The 20,214-nt window shown below is 39.2% G+C and overlaps 1 non-coding gene across 1 annotated transcript; it reads left to right on the top strand.

The window, feature by feature from the left end:
* Positions 1–17,417: 17,417 nt before the first annotated feature.
* Positions 17,418–17,523, top strand: LOC145607184 (small nucleolar RNA R71). The gene has a single exon (XR_014105518.1). It is a non-coding gene; the product is annotated as a small nucleolar RNA R71 (small nucleolar RNA).
* The last annotated feature ends 2,691 nt before the right edge of the window (positions 17,524–20,214 follow it).

The following is a 20,214-nucleotide window of genomic DNA, read 5'->3' on the forward strand; positions in this document are numbered from 1 at the left end:
AAATGCTATTCCTAAATCAATGGTCCGTATCATTAGAAACTACAATGCAATCTAGCATAATTCTCAAGCCCTAATCGAATTACACACATGTAAACTTCAATTAATCACTTTAATTTAAACAATTAATCAAAACAATCCCCAAATTAAGAACAATCAATCAATCATACAAGTTTCACCCAATTCCTAGCAAACAACTACTCTAACATCATCATCTAACAACTAACAACTAAAGAAATCAAGAATCAACAATATATGAAGAACAATTACACTAATCAACAATCAAACATCAAAATCAAATCAAACAAACTTGAATATTAAACAAAGCAATAAAATTAAATAGAGTTAAGAAATCTCATTGATAATAGAGAAGATCTCCAACACAATTGCCACCATTGAAACTTCAATCTCTCAATCACCATTAAAATTCCTCACTTTCTCTCTCTAATGTCAACTCCTAAACTAACCCTAAAACTAGATAGAGAAACTCTCAACTAAGCTAAGAATATGATCAAAATCTAAAATAAAACTTGCTTGCAAAAATTAGGTTCAAAAGGGTATTTATAAGAGGCGCAAAACGAAGAAGATCGAAGCCGGAACCCGCTGAGAAGCGCCCGCGTAGAAGGCCTGCGCGCTCGCGCAAGGGGGCAGCGCGCTCGCGCAGCAGGGTAGTGCGCCCGCGCTCTTCTATGTTTCTTCGGATATTCTCGCGACTTCGTGCGTTTGCTAAGGTCGCACGATTATGATGATGATGAACACTAAATTAGGCATTCCCTAAACATCATGATTGTGGGTTTAGCGCCCCATATTCTTGAGAGCATGGCATAAGAGCGCAAGAGCTAAGACTTGGAATTTCCACTTAGCTACCTTGCATCTTAAACTTTCCAATTGTCATGAGCTTGCTCCAAAATCTTCCTCCACCTTAGTAGATCACCAATATCAAGACCCGAACCTCATACAATACCTACAACCACGAAAATAGAGCAAATAAAGGAGAAAAGAGAAGAAAAACCAAAAAAATGCATAAAAGCTACAAAATAAGAGAGGAAAGGTAAAAACAATAGTAAATGCATAAAACTAAGCATTTATTAAGCATGAAAGCTATGAAAAGAGGAAGAAAACAACTTAAATTCTCATCAAATGGGTGCCATTTATGACACCCATTAGACCTCAAGGTCATCCCTTCATCTTTTCACCAACAAGTAAAAGCTATAGTTGAAGGAATCCCCATCATAATCGGTGCTTCACCTATGATGATTAAAGCTATTGAAAATCCGATAATAAATGTGGAGCATGATGAGGATAATGAAGAATTGTAAGGCTTTAATGAAGAGGTCTCCTTAATCGAGGAGGATGAAAGGACCCTTCTTTTTCACGACCCCTACTCCAATATGACAGTAAATGCTATTCTCAAAAGACAGGGACATTTTCCCTAAGTTAGATACTTTCGGACTTAGTTTTGAACCGAATCGGGAAGATCTTAAGCGAGCCCAAGAAAGATCTAAAGCGTGTAGGAATGCTCGCACTCTAAAGAAAGCAATCCTAATGGACTAGTACCCTCTTACTCTCAACGGACAGTTCATAAGAGAAGGAGAGGACAATCCATGCTATAAATTTCCCGAACCCTTTGTTATAAATAGAATAAGGCAACATGGGTTCGAAATCTTTCTGGATTGTTATTTTCTAGATGAAATCCCAACTCATATTCACAAGGAGAAAGCGCCCCCATGCTTCGACTTTAATGCCATGGGACTACTATTTGGGCGAGAAAAGGATGAACCGAAATATATAGAGGACAATTCCTCGCTTATCCAAACGGTCCTAAAAAGCGAGAATTTTTAGCCTTCGAAGCTCATCACTCCAGTGGAAGGCTTAGTGCAAGGATGGCGCAAGACGGTCAAGGTGACTACTCCGAGTGGAAGAAAAATCTCAATAACAACAGGGCAAGGACCAATGTTTGATGAGTTATCTGAGTCAGAGTATGAGTTTGAGTCTTTTCCTGTAGAGTCTTCCAAGCCTTAGGTATAGCATCCCTTATTTCTGATTCTTTTATTTCTACTCCTAGGATAGTTAGCAATCAAGTCCCTAAGGACATTTCTCTTTTTGATGTAATGATTTCAAAATTCAATAATATGTCTTTTTCCTCTTACTCCTTGTGTTTTTCATTAACACAAGATGACGAGCATTGCTTAACTAACAATGAAAATGACAAAGAAATTATTAAAGCAATGGAAACACTTGAAAAGAAAACACCGATAATTGAGGATACTGAAATGATTGATATCTTAAATGATTCAACCATTATAAGAGAATTTAAAATCATATTAACGCTTAATAAAGAAGAAAGAACTGATTTAATTAATCTACTCTAAGAATTTATCGATGTATTCGCTTGGTTATATGATGATATGCCATGCATTAATGAGAAATAGCTCAACACACAATATCATTAATTCCAGGAATGAAACCTGTAAAACAAAAGCTGCGTTGAATGAAACCCGACGTAGCTCTTAAATTAAAAGAAGAAATTCATAAACAAATAACTGCAGGTTTTATCAGGGTTTTCAAATACCCCGAATGGGTGGCAAATGTGGTCCCGGTTCCGAAGAAGGATGGAAGGGTAAGAATGTGTGTAGAAGAATGTGTGTAGAATATCGAGATTTAAATATCATTAACGCGAATGTTACTTACCAACGAGCAGCAACTGACCTACTCCATGACATGATGAACAAGGAATTCGAAGTGTATGTAGAAGATATAATTGTGCAGTCAAAAGATCGCCCAAGACATCAAGTAGCCTTAAGAAAATTCTTTAAAAGGTTAAGAAAATACAACATGAGGTTGAATCCATCCGAGTGTGCTTTTTGAGTCACCTCAGGCAAGCTCTTGGGTATGTCATAAGCTCTAGAGGAATAGAGATAGACCCAACCAAGATCAAGGCGATCATGTCAATGCCACCGCCCAAAACCGAGAAACAAATTCAAGGATTTATTGGCTGATTGAAATATATATAAGTAAGTTCATATCGAAGTTAACAACGATATGCGAACCAATATTCAAGAAACTTAAAAAGAATGTGCCAGTAATATGGGATGACGAGTGTCAAAATGCCTTTGAAAAGATCAAAGCCTATCTCGCAAATCCTTCCTTATTAGGACCAGCGCTTCCAGGGATGCCTCTTAGGTTATACTTAACAGTCACCAAGGAGATAATGGGGGCTATGCTCGCATAAGAAGTAGATGGTAAAGAAAATGCAATCTACTATATAAGCAAGAAAATGCTCGAGTATAAAGTACGATATACGCCGCTTGAGAAATTGTGCCTCGCATTGGTATGGGCCACAACCAAGTTAACACATTACATGCTCGTGCATACATGCTTTGTAGTTGCTCAAATGGATCCACTTAAGTATCTATTTAAAAAAATCTACACTCAATGGGCGCATATCAAGGTGGATAGTCAATTTAGCCTAGTTCAATGTAAGATTCATGCCTCAAAAGGCTATCAAAGGATCTGTGGTCTCGGATTTTCTAGCAAATTTTCGAATAGAAGATTCGACGCCAGTACTTGACGATGAATTTCCAGACGAAGACTTGATGGTCACAGTAGATGATACTTGGACATTATACTTCGACGGAGCCTCAAACCAAAAGGGATGTGGCGTTGGAGTACTATTAGTATCACCTAAAGAAGAGCATGTTCCAATATCTATAAAGCTAGATTTTGACGCTACCAACAACGCACCGACTATGAAGCATGCGTGGTAGGCCTTGAAACAGCTTTGGCATTGGGAGTAAAGAAATTGCGAATATTCGGAGACTCTTCGTTGATCATCAACAAAATTTCCAAAAGATGGAAAGTAAGGTGTGAAAGTCTAGCCCCTTACCAAACCTATCAAGAAACTCTCACCAACCAGCTGGAAAAGGTAGAATACACCTATCTACCTAGAGAGTAAAACCAATTTGCTGATGCCTTGGCAAGACTTGCCTCAATGGTTAGGATTCCTACGGAAATCGAGCAAATGCCTCTAACCATAGAGAAAAGGCACAAACCGGCTTATATTCAAGACATAGAAGATGATGAAGTGGTCCAAGATGAAGAAGAAGAGGAAGAAGAACTGTGGTATACGGATATACTTAATTACGTCAACAATGGAGAATATCCTCCTCATGCTGACAACAGAGAAAAACGAGCATTAAGACTCTCGGCTTACCAATACGTTCTCATAGACAACGAGTTATATAAAAGGGTACCTAAGGGTCGAGCTCTCTTATGTGTAGGAAAAATGGATGCCCAAAGAGTTATGAGAATAGTCCACAAAGGCATTTGTGGAACCCATGTAATGCGATAAAGGTACTATTGGACTACCATGAATAGGGATTGTCATCAATTTGTAAAAAGATGCCTTAAATGCCAAATTTATGCCAATTTAAAACATGTTCTTCCACCTCACCCTTTATCGAAAGGAATATTATTGTCTCGATATGGAGTCCCACATGAGATGCTAAGTGACAATGGAACTCACTTTCAAGCAGAATGTGAAGAATTGTTACAAAAATACGGTATTCAACACCATCATTATTCCCCTTATAGACCTCAAGAAAATGGAGCAGTTGAGGCCGCTAATAAAAACCTAAAAACTATTATCGAGAAAATGACAGAAAATTACAACGATTGGCCTAACAAACTCCATTTCGCACTTTTGGGTTATCGCACGTCAATTCGCACATCAATAGGAAATACGCTATTCTCCTTGGTTTATGGAATGGATGACGTACAACCTGTGGAGCTAGAGATACCATCTCTACGCATTGCATTAGAAAGTAAACTTGATGAAGTCGAATGGACTAGAGCAAGGTATGAAGAGCTAATTCTACTTGATGAAAAGCGACTAGAAGCTCTACATCATACCCATTGCTATCAAAATCGTATGGCTAGGCACTTTAATATGAAGGACAAGGCAAGAAACATCAAAGTAGGAGACTTGGTGTTAAAAGCATTAAGGAAAAATGTGTTGGATCCAAGAGGCAAATTTAGGCCTAATTGGTTCAGACCATATATCGTCAAAACCATCCTGTCAAGAGGTGCAGCAAAACTAAATAACATGGATGGTAATGAGTTCTCAAACATGACGAACCTTGACCAACTTAAAAATTACTACCTGTAATTACTTGAGTAGGACACTCAAAAGAGCAACGTTTGACCTGATTCCCTAAAATAGGATACGTAGGCAACCCTTTGCAGGGTGTGGCCACTTTAATTTTTAGAAAACCTTGCGTCCCAGAAGCAATAAAAATAAAAAGAAGTTCGACGGAATAGCAGCGCCACCAAAAGAAGTTTGTCGCCGGCCGACAGACTGCAGCGCAAAGCGACAGAGCCTGTCGCTCGGCGACAGGCAGTAATGCCCAACGACAGGCGCAAAACAACGGCGCCGCTTTACTTGGAATAAATATCTGGGCAAATTTCGGAGTTTTTCAGAAAATTTTCATCTTTCATACCCGAGAAAATTTCTGGAAACTAATAATTCATTTTCATTGCTTTAATAAATTAAATTTAAAAAGTTAAATTAATTAAAAAAGCTGAAAATTTCATTAATAAAACAAAGAAAAAATTACATTTGGAATTCAAATAAAAGCTTAATAAATAAAATTAACTTTAAATTTAAACTAGTCTAATAAATTGGAAGTTAAGCAATGCTTCAATCTTTCTTCTCTTTCTTTGTCCTTTTCCAATTTTTATTTGCATCCTCTTCATCGACCATGACTTTAGCTAGTAGGCATCCTTTAGAGGACCTACATTCAATTTTAGAGTAAATAGTTTCTCCCTGAGCTAGGATTCTATGTTTCTTTTCTACCCAAACCTTTATTTCCGAAGTGTCATCTTTTCTTTTCCCTTTATCCTTTGTGATATTTTTCTTCTTAGGCATCACAGGGGTTTTAAATTCAATTGTTTTCACCCAAGCGTTCCTTAACAGCAATCGCTTTGTCACCTAGACGATTCTTCACATTGGCTCTACTCTGATTTTTCTTCATGTCCTTTCTAAGCTTATTAAGAAGCCATCTCTTCACATCATTGGGCAAGGAAGGTGGAACCTTTTGTGTAATCACTTCCCATAAAGGCTTAGCACTTTAATATGTGTCAAATTTCTCTACTTCTTGTGAAACAGGGAATTCATAAGGACGACGGAGATCCCTAGAAGGAATTGTTTGATGTAAACCGTACTTCCTTTTTACCCTACAGGGATAATAAAAAGTCATCTTGGTTAAGCTTTGAAGACGGCAAAAGGGTTGCTTGTTGACACCAACCATCTTCTCTATTTTCCACCATGGGACAACCCACTTGATAGCAAAGTTGCCAGAAGCAAAGACTTTATTCCACTCATGGCGCCCCATCTTAGAGAAGCGTTTCTTTCGCCTCACAAAACAATTTGGAGTATATTATTCAATATTGTCAGGAGGACTAATTAATTATAGCCTCTCCATTAGCCATATCTGTAAAAATTCAATGCAAATAAATTAGTATTACTATACAAAAATATGTATTTGATTTCTGTAATTAGAAATATTTTTCTACCTGTAATAAAATTGGAGAGCCCCGAAAAGGTGCTTTTGGATTTTACTTTAATTCATCAAGACTAAGCATAGTGTCTGCAACAATTAATAACTTTGGGTTTCTTCGAGATTCAATTGCTCCAAAACAGTTAATACAATTGCTTGACCTTCATTACTTCTACCACTAGTGAGAATATATTGGTTAAGCATGTAAAAGAGAAAAGCCCTTCTTCTAAAAACATGAAAAGATTTAAAATAGGGTCTATCAAAGTAGTGGCGTGCAAATTATTTTAGATTGACTACGCTACCATCTACAATATTTGTTATATCTCTGACTCTTAAATTAAAGAAGCGATCAAAATCTTTAAAATAATATTCATTTATTCTAGGGATTACCGCAAGATCTAATGAAGGACAGCCTAGGATGGAAACAAATTCTTCCGGTAAAGGACAAATTTCATTACACCCTAGTCTAAAGTAATGTGTATATGTGTCCTAATATTCTAAGGTGGTATGAATAAAATCTATGTCAAGATCTACCCCCTTAACACCATAAATACCTCCCATGTGAAAAAAGTCGAGCTCTTTTCTCTCTGTAGCAGCTAAAGACCGACACCATTCACGAGTAAAAATACTAAAACTCTTGAATTATACAGAAAAATACTAAAAGACATGATTAATTGTTGTGGAACTAAGGTTCTAATTAATCTGTTTGAATTATACAGAAAATCGGCAGACGAGGGGGCTATTTATTCTTAAAATCGATGCAGTTTGACTCCGAAAAGGATTCGGAGGCAACGCACTGCAGCGCCCAACGACAAACCTGTCACTTGGCAACAGCAGCAGCGCTCGGTGACAGTGCAAAACGCGTAGCGACATGGGGCGTTGCAGTGCTTCTTCAACATGCTATGCAAACCGTGTTTTTTCTGGCTATGATTCAAATTCGTTCAATGACTTTACAATTTTGCACCTTGTTCAAATAACCTATTCATATTAATTTAATATACTTTCCTTCTCTTTTTTTGGATTTGTTTAATTAAATTTTGGTTTATTTTAAGTCCGATTTATTTTTCATTTTTTCTTGTTGGGGGAGAAAGTCAGATACCCTCCATTAGTAATAAAAATGATGGATTTTTTTGCGCAAAATTAATCACAATTTTTTGCACACAAACATATGCACATAAAAATGAAAAATAAATGCAAAGATAATACAGTCATAATAAATAATAGTCTGTATATAATAAATATGTCTAACAAATCTGGCTAACAAACGAGTAAGTCAGGCAAAGTCTTATAAAAGTCAAAATAAATAAACACAGGTACAACAACGGTGCTGGAGGACGTAGGTGATGAGGAATGTTCATCATATCAAAGAACTGCGCTGATCGAGGAGTATGCTCCCCACCACCTCCGGTCTCTCCAGGAGTAGGAAAAATGAACTCAGGATCAGTCCACCCAAGGTCGCTCTGGTGATGAATCAGCAAAGGCTGAGGCTGCGGAGGATACTGCGACGACGAGCCAAATTCGTACGTCCCACCACCTCCTAGAGCCGATGTCGCCTCTCCCTGGCCTATTGGCCTAGCCTGTGCACTCCCAAAAGAAGAGCCCGAGTCCTCCGCCGCCTCAGTCCAAGCAGCATCTGATCGGCCACCCTGACCACCGGAAGTAGTGCGGCGACGCCTTGAGCTAGACCTAGCCGGCTCACTCCGAACCTTACTTCTCATTCGAGTACGGGAAGGAACAGGCTGACCCTGCAAAAAGAAATCAAGTCAAATGCAAAGAAAATAGATACATAAACAATACGAAAATAAAGAAGAAAAGCTACCTCCCGAACAGCGTCGTCGCGACGACAATAAGCCACGTTCCTCATCCGCACTAGCTGGCTCCGAAAGGCGTCTATGCACCTCGCCATCGCAGTAACCACCTCGCGCGAGAACTGTCAAAGAAAGAAAGTCAGTAACAATACAAGACATATATAAACAAATAGCAAGTAAATAACTCAACTGAGTCTGGTGATGAGAAATAGATCGCTCAATGGGAACCGGAGGGATCATCTCCTCAATAGGCCCGTATATCCCCTAATAGTGGATGGACATACGAGGGGGAACGAACTCAGTAGGCTTAGTCTGGTAAAAAGTAAACCAAAGTGAATAAGATACCACTCGGGGGCTACTTAGCAAAGAGATAAAAAAAAAATCATATCGTCGCCTCGTCAGACAAAACAGGGGTCGGAGCTAACAACTTCAGCAAATCCTCCTTGTAGCATCGCCCCAAGCTAGCATGAGATCGCCAAGGGGTACCAGCAGGCGACCTTCCGATAAGTTAAGCAACATCGCATCATGAAACATTTGCTGTGGCGGAGGAGCAGGGATAACGAAAACCTCTGAGGAGTGCTGAATAGAAACTCTCTCTCCTAGGTACACCGCCGCCTCATACGTCTCCTAGAAGTAGCGATGCTCAGCAGTGTACTGCGCAGCCAGCGCTGGAATAACCTGACCGCCCCATTGCCGGTATAATACATCAGGCTTCTTCAAAGAATATCTATAAGATAAAGGTCTACCAAAAGTAATACAAAAATGTCAACTATTTAAAAAAAACATACCGAGAGGATTAGCTCTCGGACGGGCAGTAGTCGCCTGGTTACTAAAGCGACCTCCCTAAGAGCGATGTCTCCTGTGTTTAGAGCTTTCCTCGCTGAAATTCAGCATAGGCCAAGCTAGCCCAATCGTAAGTCTCGATCAGCTAAAGATCGCGGAGAGTAGGAAGGTAGTAAAGTAGCACCCGAATACCCTTGTCATGAAAAAAGGTCCCTGACAGCAAAATAAGTACAAAGATGCGCACCTGCTGCTCTCGGGTGGTCACATCGTCCTCAAAATCCATTGCCAGAGTCGACCGGCGAATGCACCTGGAACTAAATCGTGATGGCTCCACCTCAGCACGGGCCCGAACAGCAATCGGACCAAACAGCTCGTCGACCACATGAGAGAAAACACTAATGGAGCTGTCGAACAGTTGTGCGGTCGAGCTAAACTCCAGTCCCGAGATGACACTGAAGTCAGTTGGGGTGACAGTCATCTTACCCTAAGGAAAGTAAAAAGTGTTGGTGGTATCCCAGAAGAACTCCATCAAAGCACGAACCACATGGTGGCCCGCATCAAATGAGTACTTGGCCTGCGTAGCCCAGAACAGGGCAGTAAGCCCACAAGACTCCCAAAGCAGTCACAGCCCCTCATCACCGCTGAAATACTTATCGTACAGCTTGCCTAGTTAGTCGTTGCCCGAGCCATGGCTGCGTGTCCTACCACTAACGATCCTACGATGCACCCTCTCAGAAATGTGGTGCACAGGGGCAAAGAACAATGTCCGCTCGTCCCACCAAGAGAGGTGGACGGATCGGCATCCTCCTGAACGGGCTCGAGCTCCCGTCATGTGTCTCGGGACCGTTAGAGCCGGAAGCTCGCTGTCTAGCCATACTACATTGTGCAAAATTGACAAGAAATTAAGGCTCTATGGTATCTAAGGTTCGCCTAGCCGCATGATACTATGTTCGCAAAAATAGAGTACGTAGTAATAAAACAGAGCACAATTTCAATTCAAGCATATATGGCATTTTTCAAGCAATCAAACAATTTCTTGCAATATTATGATAATTATTATGAAAAATTGGACAAGAATCGCTAGCAAAAAACATCAAGAACAAGTTACATTGTTTTCACGACCTTAAGAGGTTCAACAATGGTGAATCGCTTGTTTTTTCACCAAATTGAGTCAAATAAATCTCAAAATACTCCCAGGTTAATATACAAACATAATCAAGCAATTTCATGGCATAAAATCTGACAAACAAAGCAAATTGAGCAATATAAGTTTTAAATTTTTAAGAAATTCATGAACAAAGATGAGCAAAATTCAACAAAATTCGAGTGTGTTAGCAAAAAACTTACATAGATCAGCAAACTAAAAGAACAAAGCTTTGATTTGCAACAAATTTGAGCGAATTTGGTTGAGAAACGAGCAAGAACGGACAATTCGAAGTTTTCGTGGCAAAACTCGAATGAATGAAAGCAGTAGCAGCGAAATAAGGAAGAAAGGGGATTTATGCAAAAATCCCAACAACAGCGTCGTACGACAACTATGTCGCCGAGAGACAAAGTGCAGCGCCGAGCGACTGGAAGAAATCGCGACGCCAGCGACTTTGCAGCGGCGACACAACGCGAAGCCTCTTAGAACGATTATTTCGACCTCATACAACAGTTTTGGGTTCCTTTGTATGCTAGTTAGCCCCTCTAAGCAATTTGACATGATTAAGTAATTGGTTCGGTTATAATAGCATTAAGTGATCGACCTTATAACTGATCGTCTCACATAGTTTAAAGTACCTAAACATTGGCTCACCACAAAAGCACAAATATAATTGTTCCTAAATAGCAAAAGCACCTACATACTAGTTCATAAACAACAAAAGCACCAACATAGTGGTTCACAAGCATCAAAAGCGCCGACGCACTGGCATAGCAAAAGCAAGTTGAAGTGAACTTTAAAGGATCGACAAGCGTTGGTCTTCGGTGATACTCTTCAGAGTATTATCGCAACAAATGAGGATGGCTTCAGGCGAAGCAATCTTCAATCATGTTCCCTAGCTTGTGGAAGATGGTCACAAGGCGGTAGAAGATCGTTTCAGGCAAAGCAATTTTCGATAGGATTCTCTAGCTTGCACAAGACTATCAAATTAGAATAGGAGGCAGTTACAGACGCAACAGTCTTCAGGCGGTATCCCCTGGCTTGAGGAAGATCGTCAAACAAGAAAGAAGCTCTTTGTTCAGAGACGAGTGGACATATCATTCAAAGCTCCTTGTTAAGAGACACGTGGACATATCATTCAGAAGCTCTTTGCTCAAAGACGCATAGGCATATCATTCAGAAGCTCTTTGTTCAGAGACACGTGAACATATAAAAAAAGCTTCATTGTTCAGAGACGAGTGAACATCAAAACAGCAGGATGACGTTCCCTAGCTTGTGGAAACATGTCACAATAGCAAATGCAGCAACAAATCTTTTACCTTCCAGAAACATGTGCTCGACGGTGCAAGATACGCGTTTCTTAACTCTCTTATTTGTTTTAACTAACGCTAGTTTTTGTAGGTATCGAAGTTACAAGGGTGATTTAGGATTGCAGAACGTTCTAAATCATTCTCCATTCCTATCGATACTTTGACTTTTGTTTTCGAAACTCGTGTTTCTCCAAACTCAGTCAAATTAGGGGCTTCTGTAGACACTGTAAGGAGGTGGTTCCCAACGTAAGGGGTCCTCTCCTTAAATGCCCATGGCCGTTTAAAAGCCTAGGACTTTACACTTGTTAGGGTGTATTAGGATTTGAATTCATGACTGTTTGGGAGACCTTGAATTAGAAATGATACTCTCATCACACTTTTTTGTAAGAAACAAGTAGGAGTCGCCAATGAATTCTAGGAAAACTCGTAAATCTCGTTCATGCCTTTCTTTCATGTGGAGTTCATGGAATAATTAACACGAATCATAAGTTTACCTATGCCCAAATTGGTCTACATAAACCAGAAATGAGTTCGGGAGCAAGGATACTTAGATAACATTCCCTTTAGAGGGGAATCGCTATCTTAGCCCTAGTACGGCCTCTACTAGCTCTTTATTTTTTACAATTTCATTACCAAACGATATATGCAACGTGATAACTAAAGACTAAGTTAGTTGATTTTTTTTACAAGCATTAATCACGTAGGAATTACATTGTCAAAGTCGTTATTCTTATTTTATAATATTCGTGAAAGAACAAAATGAACAATATTCGCCTTGTCTTAAGTGATAAAACAACAATTAATATCAAATTCTATTTTTGGTTAACAAAAGAATACTATGTGAATTAATTAATTAAAATTTTGTTTAAAGTGATCAAACAACACTAATTAATCAATTAAAGTTATTTAAACAATCAAAGAAAAGTGATTTATCTAAGTGCTCAGGAAACTAACCGTTCTTCTTTTATGTTAAATCTCTGTTTAATGTATGTATGGACTTTCTTTCTTCTTCGTACCTTCAAGAGCTTCAATGAATTGATTAGGGTTAAAGAGTAGTTGGGAAGAAAGAGGGAAAAGTAGTATGATAGTAAGAAAAGTAGAGAGATTAGGGTTTTGAGAATACTAGGTTTTTAATTTTGAATTTTCCGGTCCTCGTAATGCTGAACGAAGACCCCTATTTATTGGCGTAAGGATCTAGGTTTAGAATTTTATAACCACGCCGACAGGTGGCCCGCGCAACTCTCTGAGTCGCGCTGGGTGCCACGCGCATCTCAATGAGTTGCGCGCGCCAGGCGCTATGCCTTATACGAAAACTCGTTTTTAAAACTTTCATAACTTTTGATTGCAAAGTCGGATTAAGGATTGTGAGATATAATTGGTTATATCTGAATGTCTACTTTCCAATGCCATTAGAATTAGGTGAATATATGTTATGGATTAAAAGTTATAACCGTTGGAGTGCAAAGGTGTCGGTTTTAGGGCCCGATTTAGTGTTTTGATCATAACTTCTTCGTTTTGGCTCGCAATTGGGCTTAAAATATACCGTTGGAAAGCTCTATGAAAGGGATATCCATATGTATAGGCCTTGCATGGGAATTTTATTGTTGGCTCATCGCTTTGGCTCGGTTTTTCAACTATGTAGGTTCCATTGGATCCAATCATTGCATTTGACGCATTTGGGTCCGTTATTAATCAAGTTTAAACATGTATGAACAAGTTTTAGGCCTAATTAGTAATCAGAAAAGGCTCTAAGATAAATTGCTCTCAAATATTGGTTTCAACTTACTTCATAATTCTTTTCGTAGTCCATAAACACTTCAACTTTGACCTAGCATGAAGAACGGATTTTTGTAACATCATCGCACTTCCTTTTGGCACAAGAGGCCAAAAGTAGGTGTCTACAGTTAACTCCCACTTTGATCGAGTCTAGAATAGACGATGATCAAAGTAGTCAAGGAAATAAATTCGAGACTCATTCTGTGAAGCTCCCTAAGAATAGAGAATCTTTCAGAAATGTTAAGGATGTCGAAACAATCCTTGGTTCGCTAAGTGTTTGAAACAAGTAGCTATTAAGGCTAGAAAAAGTTATCTCTAGTCTCAACGCGCTAAAGGTGTTTTGGGTGTTTGAAACAAGTAGCTATTAAGGCTATTAAGGCTTTTACAAGTAAAGGTGTTCTGGGTGATGTCAAGACATGAGAAGAGATCGGTTTTAAAAGGATAAAAGGGGATGATTTCCTCTCAATCGTGTCATCGTTGGTCTAAAGTTGCTCGATATGTCATTAAAACTTTAGTCTGAATTTAACAAAGTAAAAAAGATGAAAAGGGATTTTCGGTATTCGAGCCGAAATGGTCCGGTATTCGAGCCGGATGTCCATAAGATAGAAATAAATGTCTTAGAACTGGAGGCATATATCCAAATCCAGTGAGAGGAAAGAAAGTCAGCAACTCTCTTAGCAGTTTTGTCCACAAGATGAGTACACGTTTCTAAGGACTGGGGGCATGTGACTACATAGGGGCGACATTGTCTCGTCGCTTCTTTATACAAGGGATGATTCAACACCCTAACTGTCCGGTAAGCTAGTAAGCGCACTAACTACCGTATTTGCTCCCATTTAAGAAGTGCCTGTTCCTGATGGTTCGGCTACATTAATTCTCTACCTTATTTGTTCCCATTTAACAAAGAACTAACTCGTAAAATAACGCCTACAGTAATTCTCTACCTTTTAGTTTCGAGAGGTAGATCTCGCAAAGCTTGGGCTGAAGTGAAATTTTACGCAACACCTACGATGTACAATTTTGCGCCGTACGATACGCCATTTGTATTTTTACGCTGCATGAAACGCCTTCCTTTTTGCTTCGGACGTGAAAAAAGAAGAAAACCCGGAAATTTGTAACGTTAGTACAGTAAAATGACAAACCTGTCTGTGGGTGCTTTTACATAAAGCACCACCACGGAACGCCTTAAGGCACTCTTACGAAAAACGTTAAAAACGTATGCTTGGGAAAGGCACACAGCACGGTGTGCATGCAATATGCTGCATAAAACTACAAAGAAGGAAATAAACTATAGAATGCAAAGTAATTTAAAAGATTTTGATTATTTGCGCGCCATTACGTCTAATAACGAGCAAAAATTGTTGAAAGAATGATCAAACAGATCAAAATCTAGATATCGGTTATTTTAGTGACCAGTATCCGCGCGTGGGTCGCGCTGGCCAGGCACGCGCATCGTTCTAAGTTGCGCTGGTCTGTCACACGCAACTAATTCTGTTGCGCGCGACATTTAAGTCAACAAATAGAGAATCGCTTAGCACGATTTTTCATTTCGCTTTCTCTCTCCTTCCATCACGATTTTTGCTTATTTCTCTCTCTAATGAGATTGGATTTTCTTGTTTTTAAAAGCTAAAGAATGTAGATCTTGTCCCTTATTCATATTTGCCATAATTCGTTCATTATTGGCTAAATTTGGGCGATTTTCTATTGGAGATAACATAGATGATGCCCGCCTCACGTAGTTTCAAAATTTATTTCTTCACAACATCTTGAAGGTTAGGGTTCAACCTTCTTTGAGGTTCAATGGAGGTGGAATGATCATCTTCAAGCTGAATACAATGCATGCATAAAGAAGGGCTAATACCTTTAATATCATTAATGCTATACCCTATCACATCCCTATATTTCCTTAAAACATCAAGAAGTTATTCCAAATTAAGACCATCTAGGGTAGCATTGACAATAATAGGGTATTTTTCCTCCTTATCAAGAAAAGCATATTTCAAAGAAGGGGGAAGGGGCTTAAGTTATACCTTGCGAGGAGGCTTAGAACTCTCCTTCAATTTCTCTTCCTTGGACTCAAGCTCGGTCTCAACTTGTTGTTCAACTTCCTCCTTTGAGGATTCCTCCATTGCCATGACAAATTCTTTAGCCTCTTGAGAGTGGAACTCTTCTTTGCATGTAAGGGCTTCTATCATTGGATCTTGAGGCCTCATCACGACCCTCCCCAAGCGATCTAGCTCCTCATTCACAACATCAACTCTATAGCATTTTTTAACCATGGGGGTCTTGAGCAACTTAGAAAATTCAAAGACAATCTTTTCATCGGCCACTTCAAATGTGATGGTGTTGTTCTTGCAATTGATGACCGCCCCCAAAGTTTTAAGAGCTTCACGTCCAAAAATCAAAAAAGTGTTAACATCTTCCTCCATATCAATCACTACAAAGTCACAAGCCACGTAGATGTGTCCCACTTGAATTGGAACATCCTCAAGCTCTCCACAAGGTAATTTCACCGATCGATCGGCCAATTGAATTGTCTTCCTTGTAGGGATCATCTCAATATTGAGTTTTTGTGAAATGGATTGAGGGATTAAACTAACATTTTCTCCAAGATCGGCTAAGGCGCCCCTAGGTTCCATGTTCCCAATTTTCACCGGCAAAGTAAAACTTCCCAGGTCTTTTTCCTTCTTGGGCATCTTATGTTGGACAAGAGCACTCACTTGATGTGGAAGGGTGATAAGCTCATCATTGACCTTTCTCTTGTTGGTGAGAATATCTTTGAGGAACTTGGAGTAAGATGGCATTTGTGTCACAACTTCAAGAAAAGGGAAGTTGATATGCAAATTCTTCATGACACTAAGAAATTTTGTGAACTTCTCATTCAACTTCCTCTACGCAAGCCGACCGGGAAAAGGAACCGGTCCATCAAGATTCCTAGCCTCACTAGGAATTGAAGTTGTCTTCTCATTGTCAAGATTCTTCTTCTCCGAACCTCCTTCTATCTCATCACCTTTTTCTTTCTCACTTCCCTTGTTTTTATTCACACTCTCTTTTCCTCCCTTCTTTTCCTCACTATCCCCTTCATTTGGCCCTTCATAGGAAGTGCCCGACCTCAATGTGATCGCCTTGCATTTATCGGGTTTTGGATTGTGAGATGGGTTAGGTTGTGGATGTCCGGGTAGAGTGGATGGTGAATTGAAATGAGTTCTCTCGGCCAATTGAGCTAGGGTGTGGTTGTCCGGGTAGAGTGGATGGTGAATTGAAAGGAGTTCTCTCGGCCAATTGAGCTAGTTGTGAATCAACCATCTTGTTGTGAGCTCTTATCTCTTGCATTTGTTGCCCAAAATATTGCATTTGCGCATGCATGGCTTGGAGGAGTTGAGTTTGAGTTAGCTCTGATTGAAGTGCTTGTTCTTGATGGTTTCTTTGAGGTGCTTGGGTTTGATTGTTGTATTGGTTGTTTCTTGGATAGCTTCCTCTTGGGTTTTGGGGTTGAGATGGAGGTGGATTTTGATATTGAGGGTTTGAGTTATAGGAAAGTTGAGCTTATTGGTTCCATTGTTGAGGTTGAGGTACAAACCCGGGTGGTGGTTGTCTCCAAGCTACTCCGCCGCCGCTTCCTCTAAATCCCTCTTGCCTTGTGTTGTATGCCGCTACATGTTCGGGGCTTAAACCTCCACAATAGGATGTATCATGGTTCGTTCCTCCACAATTTTGACAAGAGAAAGTGTTAACTTGAGAAGAGCTTGCTCCACCACTTGAACTTGCATTCACACTCGTGTTTATCTTGGAAAGCCCTTTTGTTAGTTGATCAATTTGATGTTGTAATTGATCAACTTTCTCCAATTTGTAAATACCACCTCTCTTTGGAGCGTTTCTTCCTTGTCCCCCAAAGAGTAATTCTTTGCTACCTCTTCTATTGTGGCTTCAACTTGATTTTGAGGGATCTTGATTAATTGACCACCCGCCCCCGCATCCAAATTGGCTCTTGACATGGGCTCCAATCCGTCATAGAAAAACCGCATGAGCAACCCTTGATTGTACTCATGGTGGGGACATGCTTGTACCAACTCTTTGAATCTCTCCCATGCTTCACCAAGACTTTCATCGGCCTCTTGCTCAAATGATACAATTTTCCTTCTCATTTTGGCGATCTTCTCTTCGGAGATAAAGCGCTTCAAGAACGCCTTTACAACCTCCCTCCATGTTGTGAGAGTGTTAGGCTTTACTTGCTTTAGCCATTTCTTTGCTCATCTGGTGAGAGATTGCCGGAAAAGGTGCATACGAATGTAGTCTTCACTCACTTCATTGGTTTGTATCATTGCACACAATTCAAGGAACTGGTCCAGATGTTCAATAGGGTCCTCACTTGCACTTCCGGAAAATTTCTCCGATTGGACCATTAGAGTATATTGTGGATGGATTGAGAAGTTAGTTTCCCTGACGGGTAGCAAAATCCCTCCCGTGAGCTCGTAATCCTCTGGATTTCCGAACTCACAAAACAAAACATCATTCTCTTGTCCTGCCATTGATTAGCGTGGTGAACTTGAAGAGTAAGTATCACTCTCACTATCAACTATATCACCAAAACCTCTTCCCTCGTCTTGATAAAGCCTACGGACTTGTCTCAAGGTTCGGTTGATTTCGTGGTCAATTTGATGTGAGGGTGCTCCTTGAGACCTCCTATGCATTCACCAAAGCTAAGCAAACAATTAGCAATGACAAGGATGATAAAACAAAAAAAATCAAAAAGAAAAGAAAGCAAAATGACTCTAACAAAAGCAATAATAGACGCTAAATAAGCCGCTTCCCCGGCAACGGCGCCAAAATTTGATCGCGGGATAGATAGGTCGTTATGCTACCTGTAGACACCCATTTGTGTCTTCCAAAAACCAAACCCAGTGATGAGTACCTTTCATGTTGAATCATAATCGAATGAATTGAAAGTGTGGAAAGTCTAGTGTTGCGGATAGTTTTAATTTCTTTTCTCTTCTCTCTGTTTTTGAAAACTTATTTTAAGAAAACATCCAATCCAGTTTGATTGTTCCATGGTATGGGTTCAATAGTAGTGTAGTTGGATGGGGCTTGACAAGAGCTTTCCAACGATATATTATAAGCCCAATTCCGATGAATATTGAGGAAGTTATGGCCAATTTACTGAACTGAGCCCGGTTTGAGCTTTATATGCGGCCCAATTATCTAGGGGAGGGCCTAATATGATTTATCATTCCTAATTCAATTAGGAATGGTTTTAGTCTTCTAGATTCTTCTAGAAGGTTCTTTTCATTCCTAATTCAATTAGCATTGATAAATTGACTTTTGTTGACTTTTCAGAGTTTTAATTAAAATCAAAGAGCATTTTTGAGGAAAATACGATTTTATCCTCCTGTACGACAATTTTTATCTGATTTTAAGAAAACGCGTGAATTTCCAGGTCAGCGCCAAACGCCAGCTATAGCGCCTGGCGCTAGCCTTGGCGCCTGGCGCCAGGGTCAGCGTCTGGCGCCAATAGCCAGCGTTGGCGCTAGTTCAGTTTTACGTGCGCCAGACTCTGCTTTGATATTTTATCTTTTTGGCTGATTTTCTTTATAAATAAAGTTGTAAAAACTCCTTTTTCGATAACTAATTCTGATAAATTCTTATTCTTTCTTTTATTAACTCTCATCAAGATTCTCTTGATTACTCTCTCTCTCTCTTTTCTAAACTAGCTTTTCTCAATCTTAAAAATTCCGCATTCATTAGACCTAGAAACACCTAGTCATATTCGAAGTTGCCTTCGCCCTAGACGTGAAAGATTTAATCTCTGAGGGTTTGGTCCCAAATCTCTCTTTTCATTATTTAATTTAATTATTTTGATTATTATTTCACTTGAAGTTACTAACGTGTGTATTTTGTTATTAGAAAGAGGTACGAGGCATCAAAGTAAGTACTTTAATGGTTTTTATTGATGTTATGATATAGAGTTCATGCTTAGTTTGTTATTATGATTCCTAGAATCATGTTTAGGGTAAAGAATATAATATCAAGTATGATTAAAAGTATGATGCTTCATATGTTCATCCTAATATTTATGATTGTTAGTATCATGTTAGGGTTAAAGATTTGATCTTTATTGTTTAGTGACATGCTAGGGTTTGTTATTAATCTTGTTAGTATCATGCCTAGGATCTTGCTATGCTTTAACATTATTATTAATATGATTGTTATTATGATGATTATTGTTTTGATTATTATTATGATTATTATTATGATTATGATAATTATTATTTTATGATTTATTATTATGTTGCTTTATTTTTTATTGTTATTGCTTGATCACACCTTTTATGAATTCGTACTTGTAATCACGCTTAATAAGATAATTAATAATCTTGTTAGGGTTAATTTGATTATAATTCAAGTGATCGCCAATAATAGATTTATTTGTGCATTAATATTCAACCAACATAGATAAACAGGTTTAGGGTAATCCTATTGATTTCATGTTAGTCAGAAAGCGCACATGAATACGATCAGAATAAAGTGGAGGCCTATTATTAGAGCAGGTTCAATCTCTTTTAGGTTGGATTTGTACCTTCATCCCCGAACCCTATTTGGTTCAAGACCTTATGGATTTGACGATCTCCTGGATCGTTAAGGGGTGTAACCTTCACCTCGTGAACGGTTTACAAGTTCCTAAAAACACTTGTTGGCGACTCTTTTTCTCTATCTTCTTTCCCTTTGGACGCCACCGTACTTTAGTGTATGATCACAGTGGGGTTCAAGCTAGGGGTTAACGCTTGAAATTATTCCCTACACTACCACCCTAACCAAATTAATCATTTATAATACCTAAACCT

The sequence above is a fragment of the Chenopodium album genome, chromosome 2, assembly GCF_948465745.1.
Source record: "Chenopodium album chromosome 2, dcCheAlbu1.1, whole genome shotgun sequence".
Taxonomy (NCBI): Eukaryota; Viridiplantae; Streptophyta; class Magnoliopsida; order Caryophyllales; family Amaranthaceae; genus Chenopodium; species Chenopodium album.